This window comes from Castor canadensis, chromosome 11, assembly GCF_047511655.1.
Source record: "Castor canadensis chromosome 11, mCasCan1.hap1v2, whole genome shotgun sequence".
In the NCBI taxonomy this organism is placed as follows: Eukaryota; Metazoa; Chordata; class Mammalia; order Rodentia; family Castoridae; genus Castor; species Castor canadensis.
Window position 1 is genome coordinate 52,829,910 of NC_133396.1, and position 20,589 is coordinate 52,850,498.

At 40.6% G+C, this 20,589-nt stretch overlaps 1 protein-coding gene across 5 annotated transcripts in view; it reads left to right on the plus strand.

Annotated features, from left to right (window-relative positions):
* Trim16 (tripartite motif containing 16) overlaps positions 1–20,589 on the plus strand; it is a 61,962-nt gene that overhangs the window by 11,492 nt on the left and 29,881 nt on the right. For 2 of the 5 annotated variants that reach the window (XM_074046798.1, XM_074046795.1), the window contains exon 4: positions 52–199. The exons of the other annotated variants lie outside the window; for them this stretch is intronic. The gene's annotated coding sequence lies outside the window, so the exon portion shown is untranslated. The remainder of the gene's footprint in view (positions 1–51; positions 200–20,589) is intronic. 5 annotated transcript variants of the gene reach the window in all.

Genomic DNA, 20,589 nt, shown 5'->3' on the forward strand with positions numbered 1-20,589 from the left:
TTCCTGTCCATTGCATGAATACCCTCTAATTCTTCCTTCTTCAACCTTCAGAACTCCATGCAGGTGGTTTAGGACTTTGTGTCACTCAAGGATGTAGCTGTTAACTTTGCTGAGGAAGAGTGGAGAGAGCTGGACTCTGCTCAGAGAGCTTCGTACAGGGATCTCATGCTAGAAAATTGCAAGAATCTGGTCTTCTTGGGTAAGCTTGGTTCCTTTCACCTTAGATTGGCTTTTTGGGATACCTTTGCTTTTTACAGATCCCTCTGTGCCTATTAGGGTAAAATAACAAGTGAAGCCTTGGTTATTTTTCCCTCCAGAGTCCAGATTAGATTCTAAAACTGTTTTTCACACTACTTAAGTAGAAAACATTCAGTTGCCTTTGACAATTAGTTATCCTGTCTTCTTCTATCTAAAGTAAAACAGAATAGGTCTTGAATGGCATAGTCCTTGTCTTTTGAATTTGCAATTACTTTCTATTTCTTTCTTTCCCTGGAGTAGGTTTTTAGCTTTTAAAACTGATTATTATCTCCTCGTTGGAATAAGCAGTAAACTTATGGATACAAATACAAGAGGGAAAAATGCTAAACATCACCTGTATGCATAAGTGAGCAAAGCTGAGAGCATCTTTTGAAGTAGGACTTCCCCAAAATACCCCGGGCATGTAGAAAATGTTGAAGTCCCTGGCTTCACAGATTTGGCCTCTGGTGAGGGTTGTGGATAGCAGGGGTATCATATAAGAGTGAGCAATCATTTTGAACCAGAGTAGAGAAGAAAGAGACAGATCTCCCACAATACCCTTTTGACCAAAGGACCTTCCATGAGATCTCACCTCTTAAAGGTTGACAGCACCTCCCAGTACCTCCAGCCAGGGGACCAAGTCTATTCATAAGGGTTGGGGGGGACTGTGAAGGACACTTAACATTCGAACCATAGAAGACGTGGGTGAATGGGGGAGAGCCCAAAATGACAATAGTGTTGAGGTCCAGAAAGCTTCAGATACTGTGCTTCCACAAGGTGGCAGTAATGCTTCCTACTGAGATGTTAACATCAAACCACAAATTTAACTTCACTCAGTTGATGGTAAGTTACTCTCTTCACACACACTCTGAAATGTTTTGTTACAAAGTCAGTCTTTTCAACAGATTCAAACAGAAAGTAACAAATATATAGAAAGCATACACAAAACATAGCGATCATCTGTCCGCCCTTCAAATCTACCCTTTGGAGTTGTTTAATGTGCATGCATCTGTTCAGATTTTTTCCTGAAAAAATCTAACAGATTTTAAATCTAACTAGGATTAGACTGTTTCTTTTGCTTTCAACTCATTTTTCACTCTCAACATTATACTGAAGACATATTTTAAAGTAATTTAGAGCTACCTCATTTTTAAATAGTGTTCATAGTGTTTTGATTGCATATTATACTACATATATACATATATATGTACATACATATATTCATTCTCACTAGGTTCTTTCCATTTTTTCCTAATACGTGAAAATGTTATTTCTGTAGGATCAATTCCTGGAAATATGAAAGCTGGGTCAGAGTATATGTACACTTAAAATATAAACAAAATGTATAAAGAGATACCATAAATCAATTTAAAAACAACATAAAAATGAGAAAAGGAAACAATTTAATCTTTTCTTTCTTTCCTTTTTTTTTGTGGTACTAGTGTTTGCACTCTCCTTGAGTACTGCTAAGGTTGCTGTCCAATTCATTAAGACTATTTTCCTTTGTCACCTCAAGTGCTATACATTTGCCAGAGATTTCATTCAGCCTTTACTTTTTTCCTTCTCTCTGAGTTTCCCAACACACCAGTCAAACGCTTAAAGTGTCCAAGTCCAAGGTTCTGTTCTTTGAGCTAAAGTGCATAGGAGAGGTAGCAACCTTGGGAGGATGGAAACTTGAGTTGTTTATCCGCAGTTGTTAGAAGTATCTGTAGCAGTTCTAAACCAGTGGTTCTCAACAGGGGACAATTTTGCCCTTCAAGGGACATTTGACAGTATCTAAAGGTGGTATGGGCGTCTAGGAGAGAAAGACCATCTGGTGGAGTGGTTCAAGTGGTAAGAGCACCTGCCTAGCAAGTATGAGGCCCTGAGTTCAAACCCCACTGCCGCCAAAAGAGAAAAAGGCGGCCAGGGGTGCTGCTAAACATCATGCAATGTACATGTCAGTACCCCACAGCCAAAATGTCGGTATTGCTGTAGTTGAGAAATTTTGGTTCATGTGGAAATGTCTTGAGGGTAGAGGATTATAACAAGGATATGTGGAAATGATTTTAGTTAAGGAAAGAGGTCATAACTGGTGGTACAGATTTAAGGGTAATATGAGAATAGATGGCGAATGAAGCTGTGAAATTGGATGAGGTCACCCAATGAGCAGGGATAGAGTTGCAAGAATGCCTGGAACTCTAATGAATACAAACAATGTCTGCTGTGTGTGTGTAGTGTGTGTGTGTAGTGTGTGTGTGTGTGTGTGTGTGTGTGTGTGTGTGTGTCACTTAATATAACATTTCACACCAGGAAAAAGCTGGTAGCTCAAATAATTAAAATGGTAATTTTTAGTAACAGGCAATGGCAATAAGAGCATATTCTATAAATTTTTGTATTTAAAATTTTTTCTTTATAATTAAAGGACAGTCCAAAAGGCATGCCAATAGTAGCCATAATGAAGAGACAAATTAGGTCAAACTGATTGTCATAGAGTCAATAGAAGAGAACATTTGAAGGAGGAAAAGGCTTGTAGTGTTACATGCCATAGGTGTCAAGTATAAGAGACCTGAAAAATGTCTATTAGACTTAGTATTGGCAGGTTGTTCCTTTTTTTTTGGCTAACTTGGTAGTAGATTACTCCCCTTCTAGTCATTCTGTCCTCTGCTTAACTTCCATTGCCTTCTTTTACCTTTCATTTCCTTACATCATGTAAGGTTGTCAAATTCACATAATAAAATTACTTTAAAAGTAGTTCTCAACTTAAAAAGACATATGTGCTATTTGTTTTGCCCACAATAGGATTGAAAGAGCAACTTGCAATATCTCCAATGTACAGTTCCACATTATAACAATAAAAATATGTCTTATGATTTACATGGTGCAGTTGAACTAGTTCTTTGGTAGTAGGCCCGTTCCCCTGATCATCATCAGTTGCCTCCAGCAGAAGCCAGAAGCATGTAGATCCTTGTACACATGCCCCCACTCCTCTTCCAGACCCCAGATAGAACGTCACAGGACTCTGTACGCCTTTCTGCATGACTCCAGTTAGATACTGCTGCTGAATAGCCAGTTCCCTCCTACTTCATGAAGCCTACTTTTCTTTTTTTCCCACTTTTTATTAGCATATATTTGCTGTACAAAGGGGTTGCATTTTGATGCTTCCCTTGCACACAATGTATCCCATCAGACCCAGCCCTCCGTCACTCCTACTCAACCCCCTTCGCTTTGTTGGAACAAATTCAGCAGGTTTCATTGTTCTGTTTTCATACGTGCATATGGAATGCTTTGACCATATTCAGTCCCACCCCTCTTCTTTCACCCTCCACTGATACCCACCCCCAAACCACGCCTGTATTACATTTCCATCTTTTTTTGGTGGGGGGTAGGACTGGGGTTTGAACTTAGGGCTTTGCAAGAGCTCTACTGTTTGAACCACACTTTCAGTCCATTTTGCTCTGGTTATTTTGGAGATATGGTCTTACAAACTGCTTGCCTGGGCTGGCCTGGAACCTTGATCTGTGTCATTTATTTTTAAGGACTAGAGTCTGCCTGTGAGAGAGAACATGTGATACTTGACTTTCTCAGTCCAGATTATTTCACGTAACATGATCCTGTAGTTCCATCCACTTTCGTGCAAATGACAATGTCATTCTTAATGGCTGAATAATAAACCACTTTGTTTGTGTGTGTGTACCACATTTTCTTAATTCATTTATTGATGGGCATCTAGGCTGATAACAGTGTTTGGCTACTCTGTGAATAGTGCTACTGTAAACATGGGAGTGCAGGTATCTCAACTATGTAATTGACTATACTTATAGCAGTCATGCCCCAAAGACACATCTCACTGGCCTCCAACTAGGGCCAACCTCCTACCTTTCCACCTACACCGTGCAATAATATTATAAGTCCATCAAAGGATTCATCCATTCATTAGGTCAGAGCCCTCATGATCTAATGGAAACACCCTCAGAGACACTCAGAAATGTGCTTTACTAATATGTGTCTATTAATTTAATTAAGTTGATCGTCAAAATTACTTTCTCATGTTCTGTTTATCTGGGCTTTTTATTATTCTCCCCTCTAACTCAAATGCTTATGACCCTCATCTTCTGTACTTTATGAATTCTCTGGCCAGTTGTGTCCAAACATGATGCTGAGTCTACTTCATCAGCTTAATCCAAGCCTAGGTTCCCTAAGGCTACACCCACCCCTGGGCATGTGCTCCTTTAGGGGCTTCACGTGTTTCCACTTCTCTGCCTCAGTAGAAAGAGGGTAGTAACAGTGTGCTGCCTCCTTAACATTATAGACATACTTCCTTTCCCCTACTTGTGTGGAATCCCCTTGTACCACCTTTTCTGAATTATAGCTGCCACCGTGTATCTTTCATAGATCATTTTAGAACCAGGTGTTAAGTTCATAGTTAAGCCCCATTTTAGTGAATGTGTTGCTTTGGTTGGCCTGTATTCACCATGGGGCACCTGCTAAATGTTATTTTTGTGAAACACATTGCCCTTCTTCTGTGGCTACAAGGGGCACTGATAACCCAGTACTGCATATGGACTGATAATAGCATAGCATTAGACCAGACCCAGGGATGGACAAGCAGAGTAACCAGTTAGTTTTATGGAGATGGTCTTTTTTCCTTTTGGGATCTCAAGTTGTAAAGATAAGGTTTTGGGCCTGCACTTGACCATCTTTCCTGGCACCTGGAGAGTATGTATCATTTAGGATGTTTCAAGCTGGAGTAATAAGGATATTTCTTACAATTTGACAACTGAAAACAAGCAGTTTTAGTTTAACAGCTCAATAATATCATTAAGCCTCATACCACTTTTCTGTTTCATTACCCTTAGCTTACTGACTTGGTCATCGCCTTGGTCCTCATGATTGCAAGATGCTGCTGCAGCCTGAAAAGCTGAGCTGTCCATCAATTTGGAAAGGAAGTCAGAGTTTCAGACATCTTGTACATGTAGGGGTGGCAGTTGTTTGGGACCTGTTTCATATCTTGTATGTATTTTGTTACCTCTATGGTATCTAGCATTAAGCATCAAATGGATGCAGAGTAAATAATGAATGAATGAAAGCTGCTCTGGATGAAGAGGGGACAGGCAAGTGGAAATATTTTCTAAGTTATTTATTGGATCAGACCTGGCTTTTGGACAAATGAACACACTCAAAGGGCACTTTATGGTTAGGAAAGGATGAAATGAGGAAAGATGTTTCAGGAGGGAGAGGAAGTGCTAGTTCACTGGAGAGTATTGTGCCCATTTCCTCCTTTTCTCAGGAGTAGAAGGCCTCTGAGAAGACAGCTGAAGTACAGATAGTGACTGAGATGTAGAGAGTTCCACTGTTCCACCTCCAGCCAAATCAAAAGAAACTTTCCCAGATCTGTTGAATGACTACCTCACTGTGAGAGACTCCTATCCCAGGATCAGCAAGAAGGTCCCTACACCATCTACCTGGAACCTTTTTGGCTTTGGAGTCACAAATGTGAGTTTAATTTGTGACTATCATATGTTAAATACATGGCTTTGGGCCAGTTACCCATCTTCATAAAACTGCTGTTTTCTATATCATAGAAATTATGTGTATCTGCTGCTCAATTGAGTTCCTGCTCTGGAGGGGTACTTAGCTATGATGTTTATGCTTTTGGTGGTGATTTTGATGGCAGTGGCCAGGGCAGGTTTCAAAGACATACTTGCTCTCAAGTTCAGGAAAATACAGGAAAGAAAAATGCCTCTTTGTGCTATAAATGCTTTATAATTGTGAGGTCAGTCTGAAGACTTCTGAGGGCCTAACTGCAAGGATACAAGGATGCTGATGTGGAGTGGGCTGCATTTCCAATGCTGGAACCCCTTAGATGGTCACATCAGAACCAGGCAAAGGGAGTAATAAGAGTTAAGGATGGTAAGGAAGGTAGAAAATGTTGAAAGCTAGGTTGGAAAGAGAGGTGGACAGTTTAGGAAGAACCAGTGAATGTGACTGGTAGAAGTTTTGCCTGTAAGTGAAAAGGGCTTGTGAGTACTGAGGAAAATATCTGATAACAAACTCAGTGGTGTTTATAATGAGTTTTGTGATCAAGTTTCCTGGCAGTTTTTGAGTCAGCCTAGGTTAGGGACCTTAAAACATGGGAACCAAGAGCCAGGAACCAAGAATAAACATTGTGTTGATAGATAACTTGACCCATAGCATCTGCACATTTTCTTCAGGTTTCTCACTCCCCAATGAGGCTATCACAGCTAACAGTGCTTCTAACCTTGCACTGATGACTTCCCAGAACTTGGCATAAGCATATTCTGGTGAAACTTGGGTTGGAGCACAGCTCTATAAATAGTAGAGTGCATGCTTAGCATGTTCAGAGCCCAGGATCAAACCCCAGTATTACAAAACAAACAAAAATCGGATGAAATTCACCATTTGACTTAAAGGAAACCTTGTCATAAGGCCAGATTTAGTACACCAACTGGACTTTTTAAAGAAATTAATTTTTATTAGCGTGTATTAATTGTGCAAAGGGGTTCCATTGTGGTATTTCCTTACATGCATATAATGTACTTTAATCTGACTTCACCTCTTCTGTTACTTTTCCCCTTCTTTAAAGGGTTTCGTTACTCATTTTTTACATGTGTATGAAGTACTCTGATCATATTCACCCCCTCTTCATCCTCCTGCTAATTTCTACCCCAGCCAGCATTTGTTTTTCTTAGTCTAAATTCCACATATGAGAGAGAAGATGTGGTATTTGTTTCTCAGTCTGGCTTATTTCACGTAACATGGTGATCTCCAGTTCCACGCATTTTCATGCAAACAACATTTTATTCTTCTTTAAGGCTGGATAATAGTCCTCTGTGTGTGTGTGTTTGTACACATACACTACATTTTCTATATCCATCAGTTGTAGGGCACCTAGGCTGATTTCATAGTTTAGCTATTGAGAATAGTGCTGCATTAAACATGACTGTGCAGGTATATAGTGTATGCTGGTTGATTCCTTTGGATATATGCTCAGGAGTGATGTAATAGGATCATTTAGTACTTCTAATTTTAGGGTTTTTTTGTTTGCTTTTGCTTTTTTTTTCCTATGATGGTAGTGAGGTTTAAACTTAGGTCCTCGTGTTTTCTAGGCAGTTACTCTACCATTTGAGTCAAAACCTCCAGTCCCTAATTTTAGTTTTGTAAGGAACTTCCATATTAGTGGCTCCACTAATTTACATTCCCTCCTACCAAATTTATGGTTCCTTATTCCCCTGCATCCTCGCCCACACTTGTATTGTTAGTTTTCTTGATGGCAGCTGCTCTGATGAGAGTGTTGTTTTGATTTGCATTTACTTTGTGACTAAGAATGTGGAACATTTCATGTGCTCATTGACCATTTCTACCTGTTGAGAACTGTATTAATTCGTTTGCCAATTTATTAATTGGATTGTATGTTCTTTTGGCACTTAATTTTTGGAGCTCTTTATATATTCTGGACATGAATCCTTTATTCACTAGCTGGCAAAAATTTTCTCCCATTCTGTAGATTGTCTCTTGATTCTGGTAATTGCGTCTTTTGCTGTGCAGAAGCTTTAGTTATTTTTGTGATAGGGTCTCATGTTTACTCCTGGTGCTAGCCTGGACTTTGATACTCCTATTTACACTTCCTGTGTAGGTGGGATACCAAGTGAGCGCCACCATACCCAGCTTTTATTCATCGAGATGGGATCTCACTAACTTTTTTGCCCAGGCTGGCCTTAAAACACAGTTCTCCCAATCTCTGCCTCCCATGTAGCTATTTTGAATTAATTTTTGTACAGGGTGACAGGTAGGGAGGGATCTAGCTTTAATCTTCTACATGTGGATATCCAGTTTTTCCAGTACCATTTGTTGAGCAGGTGGTCTTTTCTCCAGTTTTTGGTGCCTTTGTTGAAAATCAGATGGCTGTAGCTGTGTACGTTTATTTCTGGATCTTCATTTCCATTAGTGCATATGTCTGCTTTTGTGCTAGTACCATGCTGACTTTGTTACTATGGCTCTGTAGTGTAATTTGAAGTCCAGTATTACGGTATCTCCAGTATTGCTGCACATTTGCTATTCGGGGTCTTCTGTGCTTCCATATGAATTTTAGGATTGATACTTCTGTGACTGCGAGGAATGACATTGGAATTTTTGTGAGCATTGCATTGAATCTGTAGGTTGCTTTTCATGATACTAATTCTGCCAATTCATGAACATGGAAAGTCATTCCATCTTTTGGTATCTTCAATTTCTTTCTTCAAGCTTTGGTAGTTTTCATTATAGAGGTCTTTGCCTTCCTTGGTTAGGTTTATACTTAGGTTTTATGTATTTATTTTTGAGGCTATTTTTTTTTCTTTCATTTTTCTTTTATTATTCATATGTGCATACAAGGATTGGTTCATTTCTCCCCACTGCCCCCACCCCCTCCCTTACCACCCACTCTGCCCCCTCCCTCTCCCTCCCCTCAATACCCAGCAGAAACTATTTTGCCCTTATTTCTAATTTTGTTGAAGAGAGAGTATAAGCAATAATAGGAAGGAACAAGGGTTTTTGCTGGTTGAAATAAGGATAGCTATACAGGGCATTGACTCACATTGATTTCCTGTGCGTGGGTGTTACCTTCTAGGTTAATTCTTTTTGATCTCACCTTTTCTCTAGTACCTGTTCCCCTTTTCCTATTGGCCTCAGTTGCTTTTAAGGTATCTGCTTTAGTTTCTCTGCGTTAAGGGCAACAAATGCTAGCTAGTTTTTTAGGTGTCTTACCTATCCTCATCCCTCCCTTGTGTGCTCTCGCTTTTATCATGTGCTCATAGTCCAATCCCCTTGTTGTGTTTGCCCTTGATCTAATGTCCACATATGAGGGAGAACATACGATTTTTGGTTTTTTGAGCCAGGCTAACCTCACTCAGAATGATGTTCTCCAATTCCATCCATTTACCAGCGAATGATAACATTTCGTTCTTCTTCATGGCTGCATAAAATTCCATTGTGTATAGATACCACATTTTCTTAATCCATTCGTCAGTGGTGGGACATCTTGGCTGTTTCCATAACTTGGCTATTGTGAATAGTGCCGCAATAAACATGGATGTGCAGGTGCCTCTGGAGTAACAGTCTTTTGGGTATATCCCCAAGAGTGGTATTGCTGGATCAAATGGTAGATCGATGTCCAGCTTTTTAAGTAGCCTCCAAATTTTTTTCCAGAGTGGTTGTACTAGTCTACATTCCCACCAACAGTGTAAGAGGGTTCCTTTTTCCCCGCATCCTCGCCAACACCTGTTGTTGGTGGTGTTGCTGATGATGGCTATTCTATCAGGGATGAGGTGGAATCTTAGCGTGGTTTTAATTTGCATTTCCTTTATTGCTAGAGATGGTGAGCATTTTTTCATGTGTTTTCTGGCCATTTGAATTTCTTCTTTTGAGAAAGTTCTGTTTAGTTCACATGCCCATTTCTTTATTGGTTCATTAGTTTTGGGAGAATTTAGTTTTTTAAGTTCCCTGTATATTCAGGTTATCAGTCCTTTGTCTGATGTATAGTTGGCAAATATTTTCTCCCACTCTGTGGGTGTTCTCTTCAGTTTAGAGACCATTTCTTTTGATGAACAGAAGCTTTTTAGTTTTATAAGGTCCCATTTATCTATGCTATCTCTTAGTTGCTGTGCTGCTGGGGTTTCATTGAGAAAGTTCTTACCTATACCTACTAACTCCAGAGTATTTCCTACTCTTTCTTGTATCGACTTAAGAGTTTGGGGTCTGATATTAAGATCCTTGATCCATTTTGAGTTAATCTTGGTATAGGGTGATATACATGGATCTAGTTTCAGTTTTTTGCAGACTGCTAACCAGTTTTCCCAGCAGTTTTTGTTGAAGAGGCTGCTATTTCTCCATCGTATATTTTTAGCTCCTTTGTCAAAGATAAGTTGCTTATAGTTGTGTGGCTTCATATCTGGGTCCTCTATTCTGTTCCACTGGTCTTCATGTCTGTTTTTGTGCCAGTACCATGCTGTTTTTATTGTTATTGCTTTGTAATATAGTTTGAAGTCAGGTATTGTGATACCTCCTGCATTGTTCTTTTGACTGAGTATTGCCTTGGCTATTCGTGGCCTCTTGTGTTTCCATATAAATGTAACAGTAGATTTTTCAATCTCTTTAATGAATGTCATTGGAATTTTGATGGGAATTGCATTAAACATGTAGATTACTTTGGGGAGTATCGACATTTTTACTATGTTGATTCTACCAATCCATGAGCATGGGAGATCTCTCCACTTTCTATAGTCTTCCTCAATCTCTTTCTTCAGAAGTGTATAGTTTTCCTTGTAGAGGTCTTTCACATCTTTTGTTAGGTTTACACCTAGGTATTTGATTTTGTTTGAGGCTATTGTAAATGGAATTGTTTTCATATATTCTTTTTCAGTTTGTTCATTATTAGTGTATAGAAATGCTAATGATTTTTCTATGTTGATTTTATATCCTGCTACCTTGCTATAGCTATTGATGATGTCTAGAAGCTTCTGAGTAGAGTTTTTTGGGTCTTTAAGGTATAGGATCATGTCGTCTGCAAATAGGGATATTTTGACAGTTTCTTTACCTATTTGTATTCCTTTTATTCCTTCTTGTTGCCTAATTGCTCTGGCTAGGAATTCCAGTACTGTGTTGAATAGGAGTGGAGATAGTGGGCATCCTTGTCTGGTTCCTGATTTTAGAGGGAATGGTTTTAATTTTTCTCCATTAAGTATAATGCTGGCTGTAGGTTTGTCATATATAGCTTTTATAATGTTGAGGAACTTTCCTTCTATTCCTAGTTTTCTTAGAGCTTTTATCATGAAATGATGTTGAATCTTATCAAAGGCTTTTTCTGCATCTATTGAGATGATCAAGTGGTTTTTGTCTTTGCTTCTGTTAATGTGGTTTATTACGTTTATTGATTTTCGTATGTTGAACCACCCCTGCATCCCTGGGATGAAGCCTACTTGGTCGTGGTGAATAATCTTTTTGATGTGTTGCTGAATTCGGTTTGCCATTATTTTGTTGAGGATTTTTGCGTCAATGTTCATTAAGGAGATTGGCCTATAGTTCTCCTTTTTGGAGGTGTCTTTGCCTGGTTTTGGGATAAGTGTAATACTGGCTTCATAAAATGTGTTTGGCAGTTTTCCTTCCCTTTCTATTTCATGGAACAGTTTAAGGAGGGTTGGTATCAGTTCTTCTTTAAAGGTCTGATAGAATTCAGCAGAGAATCCATCAGGTCCTGGACTTTTCTTTTTGGGGAGACTCTTGATTGCTGCTTCAATTTCATTTTGTGTTATAGGTCTATTCAGTTGATTAATTTCCTCTTGGTTCAGTTTTGGATGATCATATGTATCTAGAAATCTGTCCATTTCTTTAAGATTTTCAAATTTATTTGAATATAGGTTCTCGAAGTAGTCTCTGATGATTTCCTGGACTTCCATGGTATTTGTTGTTATCTCCCCTTTTGCATTCCTAATTCTACTAATTTCGGTTTTTTTCTCTCCTCATTTTAGTCAGGTTTGCCAGGGGTCTATCGATCTTGTTTATTTTTTCAAAGAACCAACTTTTTGTTTCATTCATTCTTTGTATGGTTTTTTTGGTTTCTATTTCGTTGATTTCAGCTCTTATTTTTATTATTTCTCTCCTTCTATTTGTTTTGGGATTTGCTTGTTCTTGTTTTTCTAGGAGTTTGAGATGTATCATTAGGTCATTGATTTGGGATCTTTCAATCTTTTTAATATATGCACTCATGGCTATAAACTTTCCTCTCAAGACTGCCTTAGCTGTGTCCCATAGGTTCCGGTAGGTTGTGTTTTCATTTTCATTGATTTCTAGGAACTTTTTAATTTCCTCTTTTATTGCATCGATGATCCACTCTTCATTAAGTAATGAGTTATTTAGTTTCCAGCTGTTTGCATGTTTTTTGTCTTTACTTTTATTGTTGAGTTCTACTTTTACTGCATTGTGGTCAGATAGTATGCACGGTATTATTTCTATTTTCTTATATTTGCTGAGGCTTGCTTTGTGCCCTAGGATATGATCTATTTTGGAGAAGGTTCCATGGGCTGCTGAGAAGAATGTATATTGTGTAGAGGTTGGATGAAATGTTCTGTAGACATCTACTAGGTCCACTTGATCTATTGCATATGTTAGATCTTGGATTTCTTTATTGAGTTTTTGTTTGGATGACCTATCTATTGATGATAATGGAGTGTTAAAGTCTCCCACAATCACTGTGTTGGCGTTTATATATGCTTTTAGGTCTTTCAGGGTATGTTTGATGAAATTGGGTGCGTTGACATTGGGTGCATACAGATTGATGATTATTATTTCCTTTTGGTCTATTTCCCCTTTTATTAGTATGGAATGTCCTTCTTTATCTCGTTTGATCAATGTAGGTTTGAAGTCTACTTTGTCAGAGATAAGTATTGCTACTCCTGCTTGTTTTCGGGGGCCATTGGCTTGGTAAATCTTCTTCCAGCCTTTCATCCTAAGCATATGCTTATTTCTATCGGTGAGATGAGTCTCCTGTAAGCAACAAATTGTTGGATCTTCTTTTTTAATCCATTTTGTCAAACGGTGTCTTTTGATGGGTGAATTAAGTCCATTAACATTAAGTGTTAGTACTGATAGGTATGTGGTGATTCCTGCCATTTAGTTGTCTTAGTTATTTGAAGGTTTGATTGTGTGTACCTAACTTGATGTTACTCTCTACTGTCTTGCTTTTTCTTATCCTGTGGTTTGGTGCTGCCTGCCTTTTCATGGTTAAGTTGGGTGTCACTTTCTGTGTGCAGGATCCCTTGCAGAATCTTTTGTAATGGTGGCTTTGTGGTCACATATTGTTTTAGTTTCTGCTTATCATGGAAGATTTTTATTGCTCCATCTATTTTGAATGATAGCTTTGCTGGGTAGAGTATCCTGGGGTTGAAGTTATTTTCATTCAGTGCCCGGAAGATCTCACCCCACACTCTTCTTGCTTTTAATGTTTCTGTTGAGAAGTCTGCTGTAATTTTGATGGGTTTACCTTTGTATGTTACTTGTTTTTTCTCTCTTACAGCCTTCAATATTCTTTCCTTAGTTTCTGAACTTGTTGTTTTAATGATGATATGTCGTGGAGTAGTTCTATTTTGATCTGGTCTGTTTTTTTGTCCTGGAGGCCTCTTGCATCTGTATGGGAATATCTTTCTCTAGATTTGGGAAATTTTCCGTTATTATTTTGTTGAATATATTACGCATTCCCTTCGCTTGCACCTCTTCTCCTTCTTCGATGCCCATGATTCTCAAGTTTGGTCTTTTGATGGAGTCAGTGAGTTCTTGCATTTTCTTTTCACAGGTCTTCAGTTGTTTAATTGATAGTTCTTCGGTTTTTCCTTTAATTACCATTTCATCTTCAAGTTCTGAGATTCTGTCTTCTGTTTGTTCTATTCTGCTGGATTGGCCTTCCATTTTGTTTTGCATTTCTGTTTCGTTCTTTTTTCTGAGGTTTTCCATATCCTGGCAGTTTTCTTCTTTATTGTTGTCTATTTTTGTCCTGAGTTCATTTATCCATTTATTCATTGTGTTCTCTCTTTCACTTTGGTGTTTATACAGTGCTTCTATGGTTTCCTTTATTTCTTCTTTTGCTTTTTCAAATTCTCTATTTTTATTGTCTTGGAGTTTCTTGAGTGTCTCCTGTACATTTTGGTTGACCCTATCCAGTATCATCTCTATAAAATTCTCATTGAGTACTTGTAGTATGTCTTCTTTTAAATTATTCTTGTGGGCTTCATTGGGTCCTTTGGCATAGTTTATCTTCATTTTGTTGGAGTCTGGATCTGAGTTTCTGTTCTCTTCATTCCCCTCTGGTTCCTGTACTAATTTTTTGCTGTGGGGAAACTGGTTTCCCTGTTTTTTCTGTCTTCCCGTCATTGTCCTTGGTGTTGTTACTGTCCCTGTACTGTGTGTAATTAAATATTTTCTAGCTTGTAATAATAACAATGGTAATATTTAGAATGGAAGAGTGAGCTGAGATGGAAAGCAAGAAGTTAAAGAAAAGGGGAAAACAAATATACAGACAAGAGTGAGAAAGCAGAACAAGGTATCAGACAAGAGAGTTTCAAAGGTATAAACAGGGAGTGTTAGTGTACTAATCAACAGTAAGCTGGTCCGCGTCTTCCCAAGCCGTATGGGCGCCGGCCACTGGCGGCCCGGGGGCCTCCTCGTTTCTCCGTTTAACGTGAAGTGGAGATTCTCTGCACCGGCTGGAGGTGTGGAGGGGTCAAAGTTATGCCTTTTCTCGGTGATTATGCCTGCAAAGTGTGTCTCCAGCATCTCTCCAGGATTTCACTATAGGAGGGTCGCTTTCTGCTTCCTACCTCTAGCCGCCATCTTGGAAATCCTCCTGAGGCTATTATTGATGGAACTGTTTTCCTGATTTCTTTCTTGGCCTGTTCATTGCTGTATGTTGATTTTATTTTCTGTTACACTGCTCAAAGTGTTTATCAAGTTTAGGAGTTTTTTGGTTTTGGTTTTGGTTTTTAAATTTCCTTTATTCATATGTGCATACAATGATTGGATCATTACGCCACCCCTTCCCCCCCCTTTCCCCTCCGTCTCACCCCCACCCCCTCACTTCCAAGCAGATACTGTTTTGCCCTTATCTCTAATTTTGTTAAAGAGAAAATATAAACATTAATAAGGAGGACCAGGGGTTTTGCTAGTTGAGGTAAGGATAGCTGTTAAGTTTTTGGTTTTTGGTTTTTTTGGGGTTTTTTGTGGCCTGGTAATTACCTTACTGTTCTTCTGTTCTATCTTGGTTGTTGAAGACCCCAAAGGCCAACTTTAGTAATTGATTTAATGGTCCTAGTTCTTATTTTTGAAGCTTACCTTGATATCTGAAACCACAAATAAAATAATTTCCTAGGAGAATTTGACCCTTGTGAGACTCAGGATCAATATTGGCATATATTCTCCAAGTCTGTCACCTGGCTTAGAAGTAATGCTGGGTTCTTAATCTTTCCTTGGCACATTATCCTGATCTTAACCATAATTGACAGGATTGGACATTGACCTTCTCATTCCTTCCATGAGACATGTTACATATGATTTCTTAATTTCAGGCCAGCATCATCAGGCCATCTAGTTTCAGTATTTGGTACCATAGTTTCCACCATCTCTAGCATGAATTTCATCCCCAAAAGCCTGAGCTACTATCCATATGCCATGTTTTTCCTCTTGCTTGCAACAGGTGGACATTATAACCTATAACCTATAACTATTGTAGGTTAAGTGAAAGGTAATATTCATAGTCTGAAATTCAGCAGAGTGGTGGCTGAGTTTGGGTAGACTCATATGACTCTAGATGGACCATGTGGCCAGTGAAAGAGGCCTTTCTTCTACCCCCAACTATGACCTGATGAGCATGCTGAGAGACCTTTCTTGGGGCTCCCAAGAGTGTCCTTTATAGGATCCTCATGTAGGGAACCTTGCATATAATAAACTTACATTTCCCCCCAAGTCTAGTGTCTTTCTATAAAAATTAAACATAGGGGACTTCCGACCATGTCTCATCTTGCTTACAGAATAGGTCTAGTTGGAAGATAGTATTAAAATATAAAGTCCCATTTTTCAGGACATGTTTCTCTACATGTTGATTTATATTGAGGCCAAATTATATTACAGAGAGAGATCAACTTCCTTTTTAATTCCTCTTCCCCCAAATTATTCCAGTTCTTTAGAACTCCCAAAGGGGAGTTGTCAGGAACACTAGTATTACCCATATCACTGTCAGGTTACAGTGTCCACCTATAAGAAAAATGAGAAAATGAGGTAGAAAGTTTCTCCAGGATGGGCACATAGGCTCATCTGACCTCTTAGGTAGACACCGGCCAATCTGATTATTGCCGAGTCCTGCTGAGGGGTGTTGTCACCTTCCAGGGCAGCTGTCCTTCTGGCATCCCTGAAAGAGCCTCTTATTTCTTCTCTTCAATAGAAAGTACTCTTGGAATGGATGAGTTTGTCTTCAGTGGCGTTTGTGTTGAAATTCATGATGTTTAGCTTTCTTACTAACATGGGTTGCTTGGGGCAAGACTAGTTTTCCATCCACATGCCACCAAGCTCCCTCTTTATGTCCTCCTCTCCATTCAGCCTCTTTTTCCTTATCAGGAGTATATTTAGGTTATACAGGCTCCTGTGGGGGAAAGAGAGCCAGGATGGAGGCTGGCTGGGCATCTGGAGGCTGCCTTATGGTCTGTCTTATTGTTTCCGTGTGTCACCAGTTAGGTCTCTGATGTCCATGGCAGTGGATCACTGCCACTTCCTTTGGTCGGTGGACAGCCTCTAATAATTGGAGAATTTCCTTTCCATGTTTTATTGGGGATTTCCTCCTGGAGAAGAGTCCTCTTTCCTTCCATATGGCTGCATGAGCATGTAATACTAGGAAGGCATATTTAGAGTCTGTATAAACACTGACCCTTTTTCCCTTTCCTAGAGTTAGAGTTCTAATTAAAGCTATTAGTTCAGCTTTTTGTGCAGAAGTCCCAGCTGGCAAGGGCTGTGCCTCTATGACTTCCTCGTGATTCACCACTGCATACCCTGCCTTTCTTTCTCCATTTAGTACAAAACTACTTCTATCAGTAAACCATTTGGTCTCAGGTTCAAGGAGTGGCTGATCTGTCAGGTCTGGCCTACTGGCATAGGTCTGTATAATCACCTGCTCACTAGTGTGCTTAATTATTAGTTCAGAAGGGAGCAAAGATGCAGAATTTAAGACATGATAAGTCTTTATGCTTACTTCTGGGAATTCCAAAAGAATGGCTTGGCATTTAGTCAGCCTTTCCCCAGACATCCACAAGTGACTTTTTAATTCTAAGGTGGCTGTAACCTGGCGGGGAGTTAGAACTTCTTGCTGTTGGCCCAGGGTCGTCTTCATCACTTCCTCCACTAACAGGGCAGTAGCAGCTATTGCTCATAGACATCTTGTCTCGTGAACTATTTGTCAGGACCGGCCTCCAACTGCAGTCCTCCTGATTTCTGTCTCCTGAGTAGCTAGGATTACAGGCATGAGCCACTGGCGCCCAGTTAGAAATTTTTTGACAATTGGTTGTAGTCCCTCTTTAGCCTCTTGCTTATGAGGATGTTTTCTACAACTGGGATAGTGGTTGGGGTCTTTGAGTTGTATCTTAACAGGCATAACTGTCTTTGCCCTTCCAGGTATCCCATCATACCAAGCTGAGGGACTGAGGGGCTTACTTGTTGGTACTCCTCTAAAGGAATTTTATGGACCCTTTTGCGTCCCTTTTGAAGCAATAGGAGTCCTGGCAAATGGCCCATTACTAGGACCACTCCCAACTTTTTCATTATGTCTTGGCCCAAGAGTGGGACGGGGCAACTAGGGACTATAAGAAATCTATGCATAAAAAGTTGAGTTTCAATATGGTAAGGAAGGGAAGGAGTGAAGTTTCTAATTTGTTTTTTTTTTTCATCAGCTCCCACTACAATCGTGGTCTGAGAGGAGGGCTTTCCTGTAATAGCAGGGAGAACACAGTGATATGCCCCCTGTCAATAAAGAATAGAATTTGCTTACACAAGACTTCCAAGGCCACCCAAAGTTCCTCATAAGTGAAGACAAGCTTATGCAGGGGCTGTTGAGAGCACCCTGGGCCTCCTCAGTCATGTGAAGCTTCAGCCGATACACCCAGAGTTTTGACTGGTGGGTCTTTCCAGTGCCATTGGTAACCTCCTGTTTTGGAGCATTTTAGGTTAGCGGGGTCAAAGCATTCCCAGCATTCCCAGCGTTTAAGGACATAACCAAGTGGGGAATCCATTGGAACTGAATTGGCTAACCTCATGTTGTCCCCTGGAGACACAGAGAGGGAAATGGGAAGGGGGAAATTTACCCCTTAGGAAAGAGAAAAATGAGAGCTTCTAAGATCTGTGGAGCATCCCCTGTGTATCTAGGAGGCCTCAACACAGGTCCCTCTGACCTGTTTCTGTCAGCTGTCTCTAGAGCAAGCAAGTGGCAATGTACCCTGTCTTGCAAATCAACCGTTCTCCCAAGGGTCAGTCTCTCCACCCCTGCATGAGGGTTCCTGAAAGCTAACTCCTAGTTAGCTTTCTTCTAGTGAGGAGAAAATGATCACATAATAGAAATGCACTAGGGTGGGATTTGAACCATGCCCTTACTTCTTTTGACAGGTGTCCCATTGCTAGAGTCCCGCTGTCAGCCCATATTAGTTTTCCTAAGGAAAGGAGACTTAGGGACCATCTCTAGATCCTAGAATTTAATCCCATTAATCCTATCCTTAAAGGATGCTAACCACTTGCAGGTAGACCCCTGGTGTGTGCCTCTGAAGCCAGGAGATCTGATAGGGCAGATGGGCATGGCAGGTAGGCAGGCAAGGAAGTGGGTCAGAGGAGAAGATAGAAGGTTGCAGATAAGGAGGCGGTTTGGCTAGCATGGGATCTTGGTCACCAGAGGTGGCGCCCCCTTTTTTAAAAAAAAATATTTTTTTTTGTCCTTGTCATAGGGCTGGGGAGCTACGCAAGGCTCCCCAGAGCACGTGTGGTTCTGGTGGGCTTCCAGACTGTCACCCACTTCCTGTTGTCCCAAGCCTCCCTGGTCTTCCCTTTGGCAGTGGAACTACAATGCCTTTGTGCTCCCTCTTTTAGCCACTTGGGGGCCTTCCAGCTGGAGCATGCTGGGCAGATGGTACTGACCTGTGCAGGAGTGTGAGTGTGCATATGTGTGCATGCATGTGCTGTAGCCTCTTTTGCATGCTGTAGCCACAGCTGTAGCTATTGCAGCACGCTTGTCGCCACCATGGCTGCCTCTGCAGTCATGGTCGCTGCACTTTACCACTGTGCGATTAGGGAAGGGGAGGCTGGCTTATGTCGTCCATCTTCCAGGGCAGGACCAGGGCACACAGGCACAAACCCTGTGGCATGTGGTGCTCGTGGGAGCTCGTAAGTCCTGCAGGCTAATGTTGCATCCTGCCAATCAGGTTGCGGCTGGTCTTTGCCGGGGCTCCAAATGAATCCCGAGCATCATCAGTGAATGTCCCAACAACGTGAGGGTCCCATACCACTTGAGCTGTGAGTGGTGTTTGGTTCTGAAACATCAGGTGGTGAGGTGTGGGACCAGAGGACAGAGAAAGATGGATTGAAATAAAAAGATTAGTAGAGATAGCATATTGGGTCTCACCCCTCAATTGCTCCTGGCTGGTGTTGCCACAAATGTTTATCAGCAGTTGGTGTTTTCAGACAATCTTGGTCCTTGCCAAGCAGGAAGAATCCAAGCAGAATATATATGTGAATGGGGTGAGGTAGAATAGCTTTTCTGAGGGAAGGGGAGTTACTCTTCTGCCAGGAGAGGGAAGGGAAGAAAGGCTGGGTCTCTTGGTAGGTCGTTTTTATACCACCTTGAACTTGGAGGTAGGGAGACAATATGTCATCATATCATCTGGCTCCTCTCACTTGTCGGCTAGGGGGAGGAGCCCTTAAGCCAAGAAGGGGAACAGTCCCAGACTATCTCTAACCTAGCCTGCCTCAGTTTGACCTGGTATAAGTACCTCTAAAGTTAGAACATTTGTGCCTCTTTTTATGTTCCTGCACCCATGTCTAATGTGTACTGTTGTTTTGTTTTGCTTTGTTTTGTTTTTGAGGTTCTGGGGCTTGAACTCATGGCCTTCACCTTGAGCCAGTCCACCAGCTCTATTTTTGTGAAGCGTTTTTCGAGATAGGGTCTCATGGAACTATTTGCCCGGGCTGGCTTCAAATCGCCATCCTCCTGATCTCTGACTCCTGAGGAGCTAGGATTACAGATGTGAGCCACCAGTGCCGGCTGCCTTGTTTTAACTAATAAACTTCCTGTTTTTGCCTTGACATGTCTTCATTCATTTCTGTAACAACATCACAAACCTGGTACCCAGGTTGAGGCCCTGGCTCTCTGGGGATCCTCTTGCCCACCTTGGTCCTTGTGACAGTTGTCATTCCTTCCTAAAATTAGGCAAATAGTTTAGGGGACACCTTGCAGTAAATTAAGGCAAAAGTATTCTGGTGCTAGGTGGGTGGCTCATGCCTATAATCCTAGCTACTCAGAAAGCAGAGGTAAGGAGGACCACAGTTCAAAGCCACCCCCTCATGAGACCCTATCTCGAGAAACCCCATCACGAGAAAAGGGCTGGTGGAGTGGCTCGAGCCATAAGAATACCTTTCTAGCAAGTGTGAGGCCCTGAGTTCAAACTCCAAAAAAAAATTCTGACAAATCTCCAAATGGGCTTAAGTATTCCCAGATTATTTGCAGACTTAACTCAGAACACTTTTTAAACTGTCAATGCAAAGGGAAGTTTTTAAAGGCAAAAAAGGAAAAATTTTACTTCAGTT